This window comes from Myxine glutinosa, chromosome 2, assembly GCF_964187855.1.
Source record: "Myxine glutinosa chromosome 2, kmMyxGlut1.1, whole genome shotgun sequence".
NCBI lineage: Eukaryota > Metazoa > Chordata > Myxini > Myxiniformes > Myxinidae > Myxine > Myxine glutinosa.
Genome location: NC_136262.1, coordinates 77,261,617 through 77,279,291, shown reverse-complemented (window position 1 = coordinate 77,279,291; position 17,675 = coordinate 77,261,617). Strand labels below are relative to the sequence as shown.

At 44.8% G+C, this 17,675-nt stretch overlaps 1 long non-coding RNA gene and 1 pseudogene across 2 annotated transcripts in view; both read left to right on the top strand.

The window, feature by feature from the left end:
- LOC137422713 (protein myomaker pseudogene) overlaps positions 1-3,670 on the top strand; it is a 95,681-nt pseudogene extending 92,011 nt beyond the window's left edge. Inside the window, exon 2 of the transcript XR_013622691.1 lies at positions 2,778-3,670. The product of XR_013622691.1 is annotated as a protein myomaker pseudogene (transcript). The remainder of the gene's footprint in view (positions 1-2,777) is intronic.
- The window catches only part of LOC144891055 (uncharacterized), a 196,576-nt gene extending 181,759 nt beyond the window's left edge, over positions 1-14,817 (top strand). Inside the window, exon 3 of the long non-coding RNA XR_013622692.1 lies at positions 14,652-14,817. This is a non-coding gene — a long non-coding RNA (uncharacterized LOC144891055). The remainder of the gene's footprint in view (positions 1-14,651) is intronic.
- The last annotated feature ends 2,858 nt before the right edge of the window (positions 14,818-17,675 follow it).

Here is a 17,675-nt window from a genome sequence, read left to right as displayed (position 1 = left end):
TCCCTGCCATCAATCCCTGTGTAAGTCAGTCTTGTTCCGTTTGTCTGTGGTCTGTCTGGGATAGATAAGATTGTGTCTAAGTGCCTATCTCTTCTGTGCTTTACCTCTTACCTTGTAATCTACCCCTTTTCTCCACCACCAATTATATCCTCCTCCGGAGGTCTTGAGAACTGTACCCCTTGTGTCGTTTCATTTATCCCAGCCGTTGTGTCCTTTCCATCATTGATTTAGCGTAGCGCGATTCGGCCAACGTTCGAGTGGAATCGGGTGAGTTGGGGGTAATCGGGTAAACTGTGCGAACACGGCGGCCATTCCGCTCGGTCAAGCAACATCTTAAGCCGTGTCCGTAACAATATATATATATATATATATATATATATATATATATATATATATATACGTAGTGTGCTCAAAAAGTATCCGACCTTTATTTTTCGTGCATAAAAAAAAAGAAGCTAGGGAGGCGTTGATTGGTGCATGTATGCAGGCGATCCTAATGCGCACGCGTGAATTTTTTCCCACCTGCAGAAGCTGTCAAGTGTCATTCGACGGCAGACCGCCGATGAGTGAGGACATGTAAGCGAGCGCCGTCGGATTTTCGTTTTTGACAAAATGACGGAAAAACTTGAACAACGCTACTGCTTCAAATTTTGTGTTTTTTGGCTTCGGGGATGTTGGATGCTTCCATTGTGGTGACTGCAACTTGGTTTCTGGGTCGTACCCATAAACCCAGGACTCATCGCCAGTGATCACTGTGTTGAGGAAGCTGGGATCGCTGTTCACAGTCTCCAGCATGTCCTGTGCGATCTCCAAACGGAGTTGCTTCTGCTCAATCATTAGCAGCTTTGGTACGAACTTCGCTGAGATTCTCCTGAAGCCCAAATCCTCCTTCATAATGGAATGAACGGTGTTGAATCTTGCGGATCGTTTCCACTTGGGAATCGCCAAGCTTTACACAAAATTTGAAGCAGTAGCGTTGTTCAAGTTTTTCCGTCATTTTGTCAAAAACGAAAATCCGACGGCGCTCGCCTACATGTCCTCACTCATCGGCGGTCTGCCGTCGAATGACAGCTTCTGCAGGTGGGAAAAAATTCACGCGTGCGCATTAGGATCGCCTACATACGTGCACCAATCAACGCCTCCCTAGCTTCTTTTTTTTTACGCACGAAAAATAAAGGTCGGATACTTTTTGAACTCAGTAGTATATATACTCAGGGCGTTAAATAGTTATCCAAATTAGATATATATCTGTATTTCATTTTTCATTGTTTTGTAAAAATTTCTAAAAAACAAATTCGACTTTTACATTAGTGGATATTAATCGAGTCTATGGACATTATTACCAAAATATGATTGTTTGTCCATGCTCTATCCTTTTAAATGCTGAGCGTCGAGCAAAGAAGCAGCACTCACAATTTTTTTAAGTATTTGGTTTGACTTTGTGGAGGTTCTAACCGCCACCTCCCAGGCTCAGAGCGAATGCTCCAAGCATTAAGACACATCGGCTTACTTACACAACCAAGTATGATGGGCTGAGGTTCTGCTCACAATATACGACATTGCCTTGATACGAGCCAAACATAGGCACCGAGCAAATAACCGAACTATCCTGGGCAGAAAACTCTTCAGTATAATCGTTTAAATGATGTTGCAGAACCTTTTATTTGGTTAGGCATGCTTCGTATTTAATTTCGTGCAATCACAGCTGTCATAGACTTTCACAGTTCACTCAAATAATATTTTTGACATCTGCAAGTGGGTTGAGTCATTCTAATATTGCGTTTGTGACGAAACGCTCTGTTGTAACTCATTTAGAGCAGGCAATTTTCCATAACTTTAAAGTTCTTTTCTATAACTAATTCATAATTATCAGAAATAAAGACGTCATAATTATCAGAAAAAAAAATCTACAGGCAGAGGCGCTCCTACGGTAAAATTTCATGTCAATCGGACCAACGGTTGCCGAGAAAATGAATGTTTAAAATTCAGACACGGCACACGTACGGCACACGGCACACGTACGGCACACGTATGCAGCCGATTGCTTAACCCCGCATTTCACTTCGCGAGCGCAGGGTAACAAGCATATAAATATACTAGAGAGTTCACAGAATGCGTTGTCCCATGTAGGCTTGAGAAAAAGGACATGGGTGGAGTCTGTGAGCAGCAAATTTGATTGGTCGAGATGATGTAAAATAACGTACTATTTTGTCCAAGTACTGCTAAATGAAAAGTTTTTGAAAGTGGCAAAAAGGTGACTTGTGTTCTACAGTGTTCAAGTATATATAATCCAATTGAAATAAAATAAAGGTTTTAAGAGTTTAAGACAAAAACAGTTTTTGGAAGTATACCGCTGTCTATGCAGCATCTTTTACACAACCTTATTTATCATGTTACATTAGTTATTCATGCCTGTTGTTTGTGTTCTTAATGATGCTCTTAAAACAGTACATTCCCTGTTTGGAATGATTTTCAATTTTATTTGACTGAAAGACAGAGAGAGTAAAATATTATCTCACACCTATCAGCGCATGTGTGATCGCAACAAATCCAGAGCCAAAGTTCCGCTGAACATCAGGTTTGTTTTTCGATTCATGTTCTGATTAGAGTTCAAAATATAACATTCTATTGAAATGTAGGTCCTCGATCATAAACTGGTGTTTGCGGACAGACAGACGTTACATTAGTTCTCCATGTGTGTTGTTTGTGTCCTTAATGGCAGGTGCATCTTGCCTCATGTTACTCTATATTTATGACAAGTATTTGCTCTGATGCAGTTCTACCACGTGTGTGATGGTCTTGGGTTCATATCCATCTGCATCATGCGCTCGGTGCTACTGGAGTATTTCAGCACCTTTGGGATTTCACTGTCCATTTGGGTCACCCTTATAGCAGTGGGAGAGTTTCAAGAGCAAACCCAGCTTGGAACCATCTTGGCCGGGACACTGATCATCGCTGTCCGGGCGTACGAGAACACCTGGGGATACGGAGTCTATGCTGGACCCATCATCACTGCTATTACCCTGCTTTCCATCAAGTTTGGAAGAAAAATGATGAAAACAAGGGCAGTTGCCCCTCAGAGAAGGGTTTATACTCATCAACTCGCACCTGGCCTCTGCTTCCTTATCCTCGCCTTCACCCTTCGCTTTTACTTCCAGAATTGGGACTACACGTATGTACACAGTGCATTCCACTGCAGCCTGGCTGCAGTCTGCATCCTCTTGTTGCCCGAGAAGAACAAGTCAGCGACTGCGAATCGCCCACCCGAACAACTAACCTGCTGCACACTCTGCTGCTGCCCATAGCACTTCTCAAACCCTGCAAATCTGCAATCATTATTAGAACATTCAATGTAAACCTGCTTCGATGCATGCTCATATATCTGAGATACTCAAATTTAGTTTAACTAATAGTTCATCTTTAACAGTTGTAGGGTTTTGAAGTACTTGTGTGACTTATTGTAACCACAACTTCATCATGCAATTCATATTCCAATGAATACCATTTTGTAAACAAATTAATTTTTCTTTTACAAATCAAAAAAAAAATTCTTTCCTGAAAAATCAAAATTCTTTCCTGGAAGTCCTAGCAGTGTCCATGTGTTTTATACCTCTCCCACCCCTTCCCCCCCCCCCCCCCCCCATTCCCGTGCCTCCTCTCCCCAAGCCCTCTCCCTCCCACAGATCTCCCGATGTCCCTGGTTTCAAATGTTGTACTTGTGTGCTTCCCTCTCTCTCCCCATCTTGTCTCCTGCTCCCTTTATCTCGTTTTATGTGTCAGTTTGTCTTTTTTGTGATTGATGTTAGCTCTTACATGAGCCTCGATGTTGTATAGAAAAAAAGAAAAAAAAAGACAGACGAAGTGATCCAATATTGCTTAACCACACTTTTGCTTAATGTGCGTGTGGTAATAAACAAACAAGAAGACGTCATGCGGAGCACGATACTTGCAAAATCCGCCCCCACCCCCAACAAAAAAAAATTCCATTGATAAAGCAAATTGTCCATTTCATAAAGATTAAAATTGACAATCTTGATCAAAGCTCGAGTCAACAGGAAAAAAAGTGACGATTTTTCAGATGAAAAATGATGATTTTGTAAGGTTGACCTTGAGTTGGCCTTTGACCTTTTGACCTAAAAAATAGTTAGTTTCCCTATGTGGTGACTCAATGTGCAAATGCTGTTCAATTTTCAAGTCAATTCGATGAAAATTGAGGATTTTAGAAATATGGCCTATGTTGACCTTTTGACCTATGTTGACCTCATAAATACATGGTGGTTGAATTCAGTGACCAGATATGCAAGTCCTCTTCAAATTTCAAGTCAATTGGATGAAAATTGAGGATTTTAGAAAGTTGGTCTATGTTGACCTTTTGGCCTATGTTGACCTCAAATATACTTTGTGGTTGCATTCAGTGACCAGATATGCAAGTTCTCTTCAAATTTCAAGTCAATCGGATGAAAATTGAGGATTTTAGAAATTCGGCAAAGTTGGTGACCTTTGGCCTATGTTGACCTTTTGACCCCAAAAACAATAGGCTTCTCAATTTGGACGACCTATACAACTTGGTGAAGTTTTGTATACTGAATCGAGGCTCGTGAAAGTGCTAACATTTATTTCACAAACAAATCAACCAGACAAACAAAATATACAAAAAGAGGGAGCGGAAGACAAGATGGGGAGAGAAGGGGAAGCACACAACCACAACATTTGAGAGCAGGGAGAAGTGTGGGAGGGAGAGGGCTTGGGGGGAGGAGGCGTGGGAAGAGGGGGGGGGGGAAGGTATAAAACACAAGGGGACCGAAATTAGCGGGGGTAGAAAAGATCAAGGTTTTGGATGGGGGAGGATAAGAGATGGTGGTGAACAGCTGTTTTAAAGACCTGGAGGGTGGAGTGGGATTGAAGAGAGTGAGGGAGTTTGTTCCACAGGTGGGAGAAAAGAGGAATGAAGGAGTGAAGGTGAGCAGAAAGTCTTGATTTTGGCAGTTTAACCATAACAGGGTTGCAGGCAGATCTTGTGCGACCTGTAGGAATATTTGGGGGACAGAGCCCAGAGAGAGCTGGGGGGGCAAGGCCAGAGAGGAGTCGGTAGAAGACGGAAAGACCACCAACCTGCCTGCGGTGAGTGAGTGAAAGGCCCTTGGAGTTAGCTTCATCGCGGGAGATTCCAATGATTCTGAACGCTTTGGTTTCAACAGCGTGAAGACGAGCTAGGTGTGAGGCAGGAGCACCAGACCAGAGGGGAGAGCAGTATTCCATAGAGCTGCGGATGAAAGCCTTGTATGTGGTGAGGAGCTCAGGTGTGCCAAGGAAGGACTTCGCACGACGGAGGATGCCCAGTCGGCGACTGGCTTTGGAGGCCAGATTTGAAATGTGGTTTTCCCAGGAAAGATCATGGCAAATAGTGAGACCCAAAAGCTTGAGTGACAGAACTTCTTGGAGAGGATTATTCAGAAAGTGGATGGGAGGGTTGTCCAGTCGGTCTTTTCGGAGAGACATCGTAAGAGTGTGAGATTTATCAGGATTGAAAGACATGTTCCATTTGTTTGCCCAGTCTGTGATTTTGTCCAGGTCTGCAGAGAGTGAGGAGGCTGCAGACTGCCGATCTGAGGGATGAGGAATGGAGCGACAGAGAGTAGAGTCGTCAGCAAAGAGATAGAGAGGATTTTCAAGAGAGTCAGAGAGATCATTGATGAAGACCAGAAAAAGCACAGGGCCCAGAACACTACCTTGGGGAACTCCAGCCTGAACAGGCAGAGGAGATGAGAGAAACCCATTCAGGGCCACACGTTGACTACGACCAGAGAGGAAGTCTGCCAGCCATGTGTGGAGATTTCCATGGATACCAAAGGAGGAGAGTTTGGTGAGCAGAGCAGGGTGCCAGACCGTATCGAAGGCATGTGAAATGTCAAGGGAGACAGCTCTAATTTCCTGTTTGGCGTTGAGGACCTCCATCCATTGTTGAGAAAGCAGAAGCAGCATGTCCAGAGTAGAGTGACCAGGTCTGAAACCAAATTGGTGATCAGAGATCAAGCCATTGGAGAAGAGGAAAGATTTCATATCTGAAGCAATGATGGATTCCATGACTTTGCTGATAATTGGGAGAAGGCTGATTGGTCTGTAGTTGCTAGGATCTGTTTTTGCACCTTTTTTGTGCAAAGCGGTGATGTTGGCTGATTTCCAAGCAGATGGCAGATGACCTTGAGCAAAAGAGAGGGTGAAGAGAACAGAAAGAGGGAGTGAAAGATCGGAAGAACATGATTTTAGGACCCGTGGGCTGATGCCGTCAGGACCAGTTGCAGAATCAGAGTCGAGGGTTGACAGAAACTTTTCCACCTTGTCAGGGGGAAAGGACACAGAGTCCAGGAGCAGCTGGGTACGGTGGGTACAGAGAGGCATGGGTTTGGGACTCAAGATTTAGCGGCAAACACAGAGTTGAGGGATTCAGCTTTTTCACGTGCGGAGTCAGCCGTTAAGCCGTTTGAGGTGAGGGAGGGGATGGAGGGGGAACAAACACCAGAAACAGATTTGACCAGACGCCACCAGGATTTGGAAGAGGGAGACAGATAAGAGAGTTCGGTCTTGAGAACGGTGAGATATTGTTTCCTGGCTCTCCTGAGGGTGGACACACACTTGTTTCGGGCTTTGTGAAAGGAAATGAGATTTCCTTCCGTTGGATTTGCTTTCCAGGCGACGAAAGCAAGTTGTTTCAGGGCAACAGCCTCACCACAAGATTCCGTGCACCATGGACGGGAGGAAGGGTATGACAACTGAAGACGAGATGGGACAAATCTGTGCATGAGAGAGAGCAATTTACTTTGAAAGAATTCCCAGGATTAGTTGATGTCAGAGGCGGTAGAGATGGGAGACCAGTCCAGATGATTGATGGCTGCTTGAAGACCGTGCCAGTTGGCCTGAGTGAAATGCCAGACTCGTCGATGCTGAGGAGGCTCTCTGAGAATGGTCAGAGAGATGTTTCGTGACGATCGGTTTAGAATTGTGACCTGTAGGCCGGTGACAAACAAACAAACAGACGGACAGACAGAACCACAAACGCAACCGACGAATATACTTGAAAAATCTTCGATTTTGCAAGTAACAAAGTAGAATGAGCAATCAAAGATTGCACACCCTCACCCGGACTTGTTTTATGTGGTTTTATAGTACGTATTTTATAGACGTACTCACATTATAGTTGTACTGCACATACTTTATCGACGTATTTGTATTGTGCATACTTTTTAGAGATACTGGGTTGAAAAAAGGTAACGTGTAAAAATTGTAGTCTATGTTGGCAAATGATGTGTGGACAAACAGACAGAGAAAAAAACAATAGACCTAAACAGACAAACGAACCCAAATGCAATACCCTCTCCTCTGGTGAGGGTAACAAACGAAAGCAGCTCACTATGTATTTTTTTTTTTTTTTTTTTTTTTTTTTTTGTATACAAGATCGAGGCTCGTGAAAGAGCGAACATTAATCACACAGAAAGACAAACCGACACATAAAACATATAACATAGGGAGCGGTAGACAAGATGGGGAGAGAGGGGGAAGGACACAAACAACATTTGAGAGCAGGGACCGAGAGACATGGAGACATCGAGAGATCTGAGAGAGGGCGAGGGCTTTGGGGGGGGGGGGGGGGCGTGGGAAGGGGGCAGTGGGAGAGGTATAAAACATATGGACACTGCCAGGACTTCCAGGAAAGAAGTTGGAATTTCAAACAAGGTGGATCTGGGGTGAATTAGCGGGGGTAGAAAAGATCAAGGTTTTGGATGGGGGAAGATAAGAGATGGTGGTGAACAGCTGTTTTAAAGACCTGGAGGGAGGAGTGGGATTGAAGGGAGTGAGGGAGTTTGTTCCAGAGGCGGGAGAAAAGAGGAATGAAAGAGTGAAGGTGAACGGAGAGCCGAGATTTCGGCAGTTTAACCATCAGAGGGTTGCTGGCAGATCTTGTGCGACCTGTAGGAATATTTGGGGGACAGAGCACAGAGAGAGCTGGGGGTGCAAGGCCGGAGAGGAGTCGGTAGAAGACAGAAAGACCACCTACCTGCCTGCGGTGAGGGAGTGAAAGGCCCTCAGAGATAGCTTCATCGCGGGAGATTCCAATAATTCTGAAAGCTTTGGTTTCAACAGCGTGAAGCCGAGCTAGGTGTGAGGCAGGAGCACCGGCCCATAGGGGAGAACAGTATTCCATTGAGCTGCGGATGAAAGCCTTGTATGTGGTGAGGAGCTCAGGTGTGCCGAGGAAGGACTTCGCACGACGGAGGATGCCCAGTCGGCGACTGGCTTTGGAGGCCAGCTTGGAAATGTGGTTTTCCCAAGAAAGATCATGGCAGATAGTGAGACCCAAAATCTTGAGCGACAGAACTTCTTGGAGAGGATTGTTGAGAAAGTAGATGGGAGGGTTGTCCAGTCGATCTTTTCGGAGAGACATAGTAAGAGTGTGAGATTTGTCAGGATTGAAAGACATGTTCCACTTGTTTGACCAGTCTGTGATTTTGTCCAGGTCTTCAGAGAGTGAGGAGGCAGCAGACTGCCGATCTGAGGGAAGAGGAATGGAGCGGCAGAGAGTGGAGTCATCAGCAAAGAGATAGAGAGGATTTTCGAGAGAGTCAGAGAGATCATTGATGAAGACCAGAAAAAGCACGGGGCCCAGAACACTGCCTTGGGGAACTCCAGCCTGAACAGGAAGAGGAGATGAGAGAAACCCATTCAGGGCCACACGTTGACGACGACTAGAGAGGAAGTCCGCCAGCCATGCGTGGAGACTTCCATGGATACCAAAGGAGGAGAGTTTGGTGAGCAGAGCGGGGTGCCAGACCGTGTCGAAGGCACGTGATATGTCGAGGGAGACAGCTCTAATTTCCTGTTTGGCATTTAGGACCTCCATCCATTGTTGAGACAGCAGAAGCAGCATGTCCAGAGTAGAGTGACCTGGTCTGAAACCAAATTGATGATCAGAGATCAAGCCATTGGAGCAGAGGAAAGATTTCATATCAGAAGCAATGATGGATTCCATGACTTTGCTGATAATTGGGAGAAGGCTGATTGGTCTGTAGTTGCTAGGATCTGTTTTTGCACCTTTTTTGTGCAAAGCGGTGATGTTGGCTGATTTCCAAGCAGATGGCAGTTGACCTTGAGCAAAAGAGAGGGTGAAGAGAACAGAGAGAGGGTGAGATAGAGCAGCAGAGCAGGATTTTAGGACCCGTGGGCTGATGCCGTCGGGTCCAGTTGCAGAATCAGAGTCGAGGGTTGACAGAAACTTTTCCACCTTGTCAGGAGGAAAGGACACGGAGTCCAGGAGCAGCAGGGTACGACTGGGTATGGTGGGTACAGAGAGGGATGGGTTTGGGACACAAGATTTAGAGGCAAACACAGAGTTGAGGCATTCAGCTTTTTCACGTGCGGAGTCAGCCGTGTAGCCGTTTGAGGTGAGGGAGGGGATGGAGGGGGAACAAACACCAGAAACGGATTTGACCAGACGCCACCAGGATTTGGAAGAGGGAGACAGATAAGAGAGTTCGGTCTTGAGAACGGAGAGATATTGTTTCCTGGCTCTCCTGAGGGTGGACACACACTTGTTTCGGGCTTTGTGAAAGGAAATGAGATTTCCTTCCGTTGGATTTGCTTTCCAGGAGACGAAGGCAAGTTGTTTCTGGGCAACAGCCTCACCACAAGATTCCGTGTACCATGGACGGGAGGAAGGGTATGACAACTGAAGACGAGATGGGATGAATCTGTGCATGAGAGAGAGCAATTTACTTTGGAAGAATTCCCAGGATGAGTTGATGTCAGAGGTGGTAGAGATGGGAGACCAGTCCAGATGATTGATGGCTGCTTGAAGACCGTGCCAGTTGGCCTGAGTGAAATGCCAGACTCGTCGACGCTGAGCAGGCTCCCTGAGGATGGTCAGAGAGATGTCCGCTTTAACAAGGACATGATCAGATGATCCGATCGGAGCAGAAGAAGAGCAGCAGACATTTTCAGGGAAGTTAGTCATAACCAAGTCCAGAAGAGAAGATGTTCCGTTGACTGAGATCCGGGTCGGGAAATTGACAGATTGTGTCAGTCCCAGTGAGTCGCAGAAGTCCTTTGCTGAGGAGCCATGGCTGGTGAGAGAGGTACCCACACCCAGCCAACTGGCATGATGACAGTTGAAATCACCACATATGAGGAAGAGAGAGTTGGGATGAGTAGATAGAAGTTGGTCCATATCATCAGACAGCGAGATGTAGATGGAGTCATCACTGTTTGGTGGACGGTACAACACACATATGAACAAGAGGTGGGAGCGAAGTGGAAGCCGTAGCCAGAGGTATTCCTGGGGGTGAGGTGGAGAGAGTGCAGTGCAGGGCGAGTGAGGAAGAGAGTTTTTGATAAAGATAGCAACCCCGCCTCCAGGACGAGGCTCAGGTCTATCATACCGGAGGAGGGAGTAGCCCGGGAGAGATACTATGGAATCAGAGACATCATAAAGGAGGAAAGTTTCTGTTAAGCAGATCACGTCTGGTTTGACAGAAGCAACCTGTATGGAGAGATCAGTTAAGTTTGAACGAAGGCCCCGGATGTTTGAGGTCCATACCGTTAATGAAGAGGAAGGGGGAGCATCAGATACAGAACAGGGGGGAGGAGGGGTAGGGTAAGATGTGGAAGAGGTGGAAGAGGTAGGGAGAGCTGTTGAAGGTGTGTCAGAGATTTCAGAATAGCTCGGAGAAAGGGAAGGATGGGGCGGACAAAAGGTTTGATGGTGATTGGGTGAGCCACAATGAGGTGTTATTTGAGGAGGGGGAAGAGCGAGGCAGAAGGTTGGGGGAGATGGAGGTGAGAGTTTGAAGGGGGAAGAAGCGGGGAGGACGCTTTGAGGAGGGGGAGTGAGAGGGGGGAAATTGAGAAGCAATGAGGGTGGGGAGATTTGAAGGGGAGGGGTGAGGGGGGAGTTTGGGAGGGAAGGAACAAGGGGAGGGATTTGAAAGGGATGGGATATGGGGGAGATTTGGAGGGGAGGGGTGAGGCAGGAGTCTAGGAGGGGAGGGGCGAGGGGGCGTCTTGGCGGGGAGGGGTGAGGGGGTAGTTTAGGAGGGAGGGGGCAAGGGGGGAGATTTGAAAGGGATGGGTGATGGGGAAGATTTGGAGGGGAGGGGTGATGGGGAAGATTTGGAGGGGAGGGGTTATGGGGAAGATTTGGAGGGGAGGGGTGAGATTGGATTTTTGAAAGTGTACGATTTATGGGAAACGAACATTTATTGCAAAATGAGTTTCTTGTGACCTTCGAGTTAAAAATACGTTTAAGGACGCTGGATGGAGGATGGAGTGCAGGAGAGTTTAGGGAATGTAGAAAAAAGGCACTACAGGAGATGGATATTTTTTTTGGGATGAATTGATTTGGTGAGCAAGTCGAAAGCAGCCTTTTAAAGAAGAAGAAGAAAAAGGTGTTATAAAATATGACGGAATACATAACTTGAGGGGAAAGTGTAAACATTGAAGGTTAATGAGTGAAAACTATCTGGGGAAATGGGGGAGAAACACGTGGTCGAAGAACGAACGAACGAATAAGAATGAATAAACGAATGAGAACAGAGAAGGAAATGTTTTTTTTTTTTTTTTTTTTTTTTTTTTTTGAGTTGAGTATTTACTACATTTTAACTACCGTAGCTCTCCTCACTCCAAATATAGTTTACCTTCCTGTCCTGTGCTTTCTGTCTTAAATATATTTTAATGTCATATATTATTGCCTCCACCAATGGTGGATGGAGGTTATGTTTTCACCCCTGTCTGTCTGTTTGTTTGTTTGTGAACATGATATCTCAAAAAGTTGTGGACGGAATCGGACTAAACTTGGTTGACAGATTCGGACGAAACTTGGTGGATGGATTCGGACGAAACTTGGTGGACGGATTCGGACGAAACTTGGTGGACAGATTCGGACGAAATTTGGCAGAGAGGTAGTGTATGTGACAATGTGACGTGGATGAAATGATTCGATTTTGGTGAAGATCCGGATGCGGATCCGGCTACTAGAAATTTTTAAAGGGTAATTCTAAAGGCTAATTCCAATGGGTTTTAAAGAGTAATTTTAATGGATTCCAATGGATAATTCTAATGGGTTATAAAGGGTAATTCTAAAGGGTAATTGTAATGGGTTCTAAAGGATAATTGCAATGGGTTCTAATGGGTAATTGTAATGGATTCCAAAGGGTAATTTTAATGGATTCCAATGGGTAATTCAAAAAGGTTCTAAAGGGTAATTGTAATGGGTTCTAAAGGATAATTCTAATGGGTTCTAATGGGTTCAAAATGGTAATTCTAATGGGTTCTAAAGGGTAATTGTAATGGGTTATGAAGGGTAATTCCAATGGATTCTAAAGAGTAATTCTAGCGGGTTCTAAAGGGTAATTTGATGGGGTAATTATAAAGGATTTTCTTTTCTTTTCTTGTATACAGAGTCGAGGCTCGTGAAAGAGCTAACATTAATCAAACAAACAAATCAAACAAACAAGCAAACAAAGTATATAAAAAGGGGAGCGGTCGACAAGATGGGGAGAGAAGGGGAGGAAGCACACAAACACAACATTTGAGAGCAGGGACATCGGGAGATGTGTGGGAGGGAGAGGGCCTGGGGGGGGGGGCAGGATAGGTATAAAACGCAAGGACATCAAGGACTTCCAGGAAAGAAGTCGGCACCTCAAAAAGTGGATTTGGGGTGAAATTAGCGGGGGTAGAAAAGATCAAGGTTTTGGATTGGGGAAGATAAGAGATGGTGGTGAACAGCCGTTTTAAAGACCTGGAGGGAGGAGTGGGATTGAAAAGAGTGAGGGAGTTTGTTCCAGAGGCGGGAGAAAAGAGGAATGAAGGAGTGAAGGTGAGCAGAGAGTCTTGATTTTAATCCGGAATTAAGCCGGAATTTTAATCCGGATTATTATTAGGTGTAATTCTAACGGGTTCTAAAGAGTAATTCTTAATTCTAAAGAGTAGTTCTAAAGAGTAACTCTAAAGAGTAATTCTTAATCCGTTAATTCTAACGGGTTCTAAAGTAATTCTAAGGGGTTATAAAGGGTAATTCTAAAGGGTAATTCTCATGGGTTTCATTCGTTTCTAGGGGTATTTTCATAATAAAAATACCAAACTGATCTGCTCCCTTTGGACACGGGTGCGATTGTTTTTCATTAGAATTGTCTTCTACTGTCCTTTAATCCATGTCAAGGGAGGCTATACTCCTTCTCCTATGTGTAAGTACTTGCACCTCTAAGACCTTCAGACTCCAAGGGATCCACGTACATAACGTCCTATGACGTCACACATTTGGATTTTTTTTGGAGTGTCCAAAGCTTGATTTTTTGCAGTGTTTTTCAGTGCAGTTTTTGCACTGTTTTTGCAGTGAAAAAAAATCCACTTAACTTCTTGCAGAACGCATCAATTTCTTAATTGTCCCTATGCTATACTCGAGTAGTGGCAAGGATTTTCACAAGGACTTTTTACCTCATTAATCGTTTGTGATGTATGCAAATGAGATGTACAATTAACCATAAAAAACTTTAATGCCAATTATTTTGCCCAGACGACGTTTATGCAAATCACAGTACCACAGTGGAGTATGTAACAAGCTGTTATCTGTCCTTAAAAACGGGCCTTCCTTGGCAGGCGCAACAGATTGAGAAGGACGTGGCCACACATGGTTGCTGCTCCCATCCGAGTCCGATTCGTTCGATTATGAATCGAGACTCGATTATCGAGTCATAGCTGGAGGCATGAGGTTCTCCACCGCCGATGAGCCCATGGGATGAGAGCATGATGAGCATCGGATGAAGCAATCACCCTTAAGCCAGTTGTCTTGTGAGACGCTTCCTGTGACAATTCCCTCTCATCTGCTTGCATCAATTTTCCAAATGGAGTCATCATTTTCTTATCTGCCTCGAGGACGTGCTCAGGCATCATGTTTTCCATCTTTAGACGGACCTCACGTCTTCTCGTCCTGACTCCCGAACTAAACTCCTTAAAAATGGACCGTTTAGATGAATCCACCCGGCAGTGAAAATGCAGCAATTGAAATGGAAAGTATGGAGGATTATCAAGATGGTTGCTCGCTGCAGACTGCCCGATAAAGGAGAGATTAAAATGGCGGATGCGGGATGAAATGAAGATTAAAATGGCGAATGCGCGATAAAGGTGAAGGTTGAAATGGCCGATACGTGGAATACGATCACGAAAATGCAACCTGACCATTTCGCGATAACAGTTCGCGCTTATGCAACAAGTCATCGCTGAACACAGTCGGACGGTCGGTGTTTGCTTTGGCCTGTGTTTGAAAAACGTGTTTGGAAATAATGAAAATCAGAATGAAAATCTCGAGCAGACGCGCTCGCCTTTCCCTCTTTGGAACCGCAGGAGCACGATGTTGATTTTAAGACTTCCCGACTGTTGCGATGTGATTTCTCTTTTAAGATGGGAAACGACCCAGCACTTCAAAGATGCATTCCTATAACAAAGTGTTGATGTTTACACAACTAATTTTCCCTTCCTTTTTTTTATTTCCTTTCCTTTTCCCTGCGACCACGCGTGCCCGACCTCGGCTCCACTAGTACATCAATTTTTGCAACGCGACGGGTTTTTATCAGACTTATTACAGCTGCAATCGATTTTCCTTGCAGTAAGATGGACAACGTACACGCCCAGATGCAGAATACATTTTTCCTCGATCTTCTCCTGGCCAAGACATGAAAACACCGCACTTGGCATCTACGCGTTCCTGGCTCCTTACCAGACAGCCATTGTTTTGGTATTTGCTTGGCTGCACAAAGGTGACATCTTTTTCACAGTCTGTACCAGAGCATAGGGAGATGGAGGGAGGGTGAGACGAGTGAGTGGGGAGGCTTGCCACGAGGCTTTGATAAACATCCTAGAATTGCTTACAGCCATTTTGCGATCACTCCAGGATGTATTACCTTCTGCCATCCAATATTGTCTGGCTGTTAATTAAAAGGAGAAACTGAAATGTCAAAGCGCAATGAAATAATCAGTATTGGGGGGGCGGGAAGGTGGGGTGGGGGGAACAAATCTACAAAGAATGAACAGGCAAAAAAGGCTGATTATATGCTGACCTAACAGGCCAAGTCATATGTATCTTCCAATAAAAAAAAACAATTTCATGCTTTTCCTGCCTCCCAGATGGAGGAAAATTCTCAGCTTGCCCAATCATCCCTGTCAGGCCAGTGTAATGGAAAAAAATCCTACGAGATATGTATGTGTGTGTGTGTGTGTGTGTGTGTGTGTGTGTGTGTGTGTGTGTGTGTGTGTCATGGCTGACAGGACGGCTAAGAGCTTTGCACGTGTTCACACTTGTCTTTAAGCCATCTAAGCTGGGATTTAATCCCGACACAGCTGTAAACTGTCCTCCTGGTGTTTCACAGGCAGGGTGATTCATCTGTGTGTGTGCTTTCTCTTGGATAGATGTGTATGTGGCATACTGTCAGCCGGCATTATTGGTGGACAATAAAGATCCTGCCGTGTCCTTCGTCAAAAATCGGCAAGCAAATGCTGGCGCCATGAGCAAATTACAAATTCCTGGCCAAATTTTGGTCCAATGTCAGGCCGAGCTAGCCATGTGAAAGAGTTGTACCAACTTCCCCCCCCCCCCCCCCCCCAATTTATTTACTTCAAAATGTCAAAAGTGGTTTTTGTTTCTTTTAAAGGTCACATTAACAAAATCTAGAATAATTTCAACATAATTCTAATTAACTTTGGGTTCTAAGTCATCTTGAAAAAAGTAAGTTCACCCCGACAAAAAAATATTCCATATTAAATGCCAAGTCTGTATATATATATATATATATATATATATATATATATATATATATATATATATATATATATATATATATATATATATGTATTTATCGGCTACAATTATTCTCACTCTATTGCGGTGTTGGCTGGGGGGGGGGGGGGGGGGGGGGGGGGGGGGGGGGGGGGGGGAAAGTTGGTACAACTCTTTCACATGGAAAAAAAAAATTCCATATTAAATGCCAAATCTGTATATATATATATATACATATATATATATATATGTATATACATATATACCATATAAAACACTGTGTGTGTTTTTTTGTGTCTGTCCCTCTTCATAAGGCTAGGTCTTAAAGGCTTTGAGTAGTGCTTTCGGAGGGATTTGAGTGGGGGGATTTAAGGGCCAATCTTTGAACACAACTGTGTGTCAACCGGTTAAAAGATCTAAAAGACTCTGAGGACCCAAAAGACCCCAAAGACCCAGAAGACCCCAAACACCCAATGGACCCCAAACACCCAAAATACCCTGTAGACTGTTAAAGACACAAAAGACAATGAAGACCCAGAAGACCCCAAGGACCGAGAAGACCCCAAAGACTCTGAAGACCCAAAATACAGAAAAGACCATGTAGACCCAATGGACCCCAAAGACCCAAATGACAGGACCCAAAATATCCCAAGGACTCAGAAGGCCCCCAAGGATTCTGAAGATCCAAAATACCCCGAAGACCCTGAAGACCCAATGGACCCCAAACACCCAAAATACCCCAAAGACCCAAAACACCCTGAAGACTGCTAAAGACCCAAAATACCCTGAGGACCCCAAAATACTGAAAAGACCCAGAAGACATAATTGACCCAAAGACCAAAAATATCCCAAAGACCCTGAAGACCCAATGGACCCCAAATACCCAAAAGACCCATAAGACCCCGAGGTTCAAAAAGACCCAAACAATCCCGAGGACTCAAATGACCCAAAGGACCCAAAATACCCCAAGGACCCAGAAGCCCCAAGGACTCCGAAGACCCAAAATACCCCAAAGACACAAAAGACCATGAAGACCCAATGGGCCACAAACACCCAAAATACCCTGAAGACCCCGAAGACACTGAAGACTGTTGAAGACCCAAAATACTCCAAAGACCCAAAAACCCACAAAAGGGCCCAAGATCCTTAAAGACCCAAAATACCTAAAAGACCTCGAAGACTCTAAAGACCCAGAAGACCCATAAACACCCCGAAGGCCCAAAATACTGCAAAGACCCTTAAATACCCAGAAGACCCAAAACACCCTGAAGACTGTTAAAGACCCAAAATACCCTGAGGACCCCAAAGACCCAAAAGACTGAAAAGACATTGAATACAAAATAGATCCCAAAGACCCTAAAGACCGAATGGACCCCAAATACCCAGAAGACCCTGAAGACCCAAAAGACCCCAAGCACCCAAAAGACCCAAACAATCCAGAGGACCAAAATACCCCAAGGATCCAGAAGACCCCAAGGACTCAGTAGACCCAAAAGACCCCAAAGACACAAAAGACCCTGAAGACCCAATGGGGCCCAAACACCCAAAATACCCTGAAGACCCCAAAGACACTGAATACTGTTAAAGACCCAAATACTCCAAAGACCCAAAAACTTCCAAGATCCTTAAAGACCCAAAAGACCACGAAGAATCAAGATCCTGAAGACCCTTAAATACCCCGAAAACCCCAAAACACCCCCTAAGGCCCAAAATGCCCCAAAGACCCTTAAATACCCCAAATACCCAAAAAGACACTGAAGAGCCAAAATACCCCAAATACCCTTAAAGTCCCTGAATACCAAAAGGACCCAAATTATCCAGAGGACTTAAAAGACCGACAAGTCCCTGAAAACCCAAA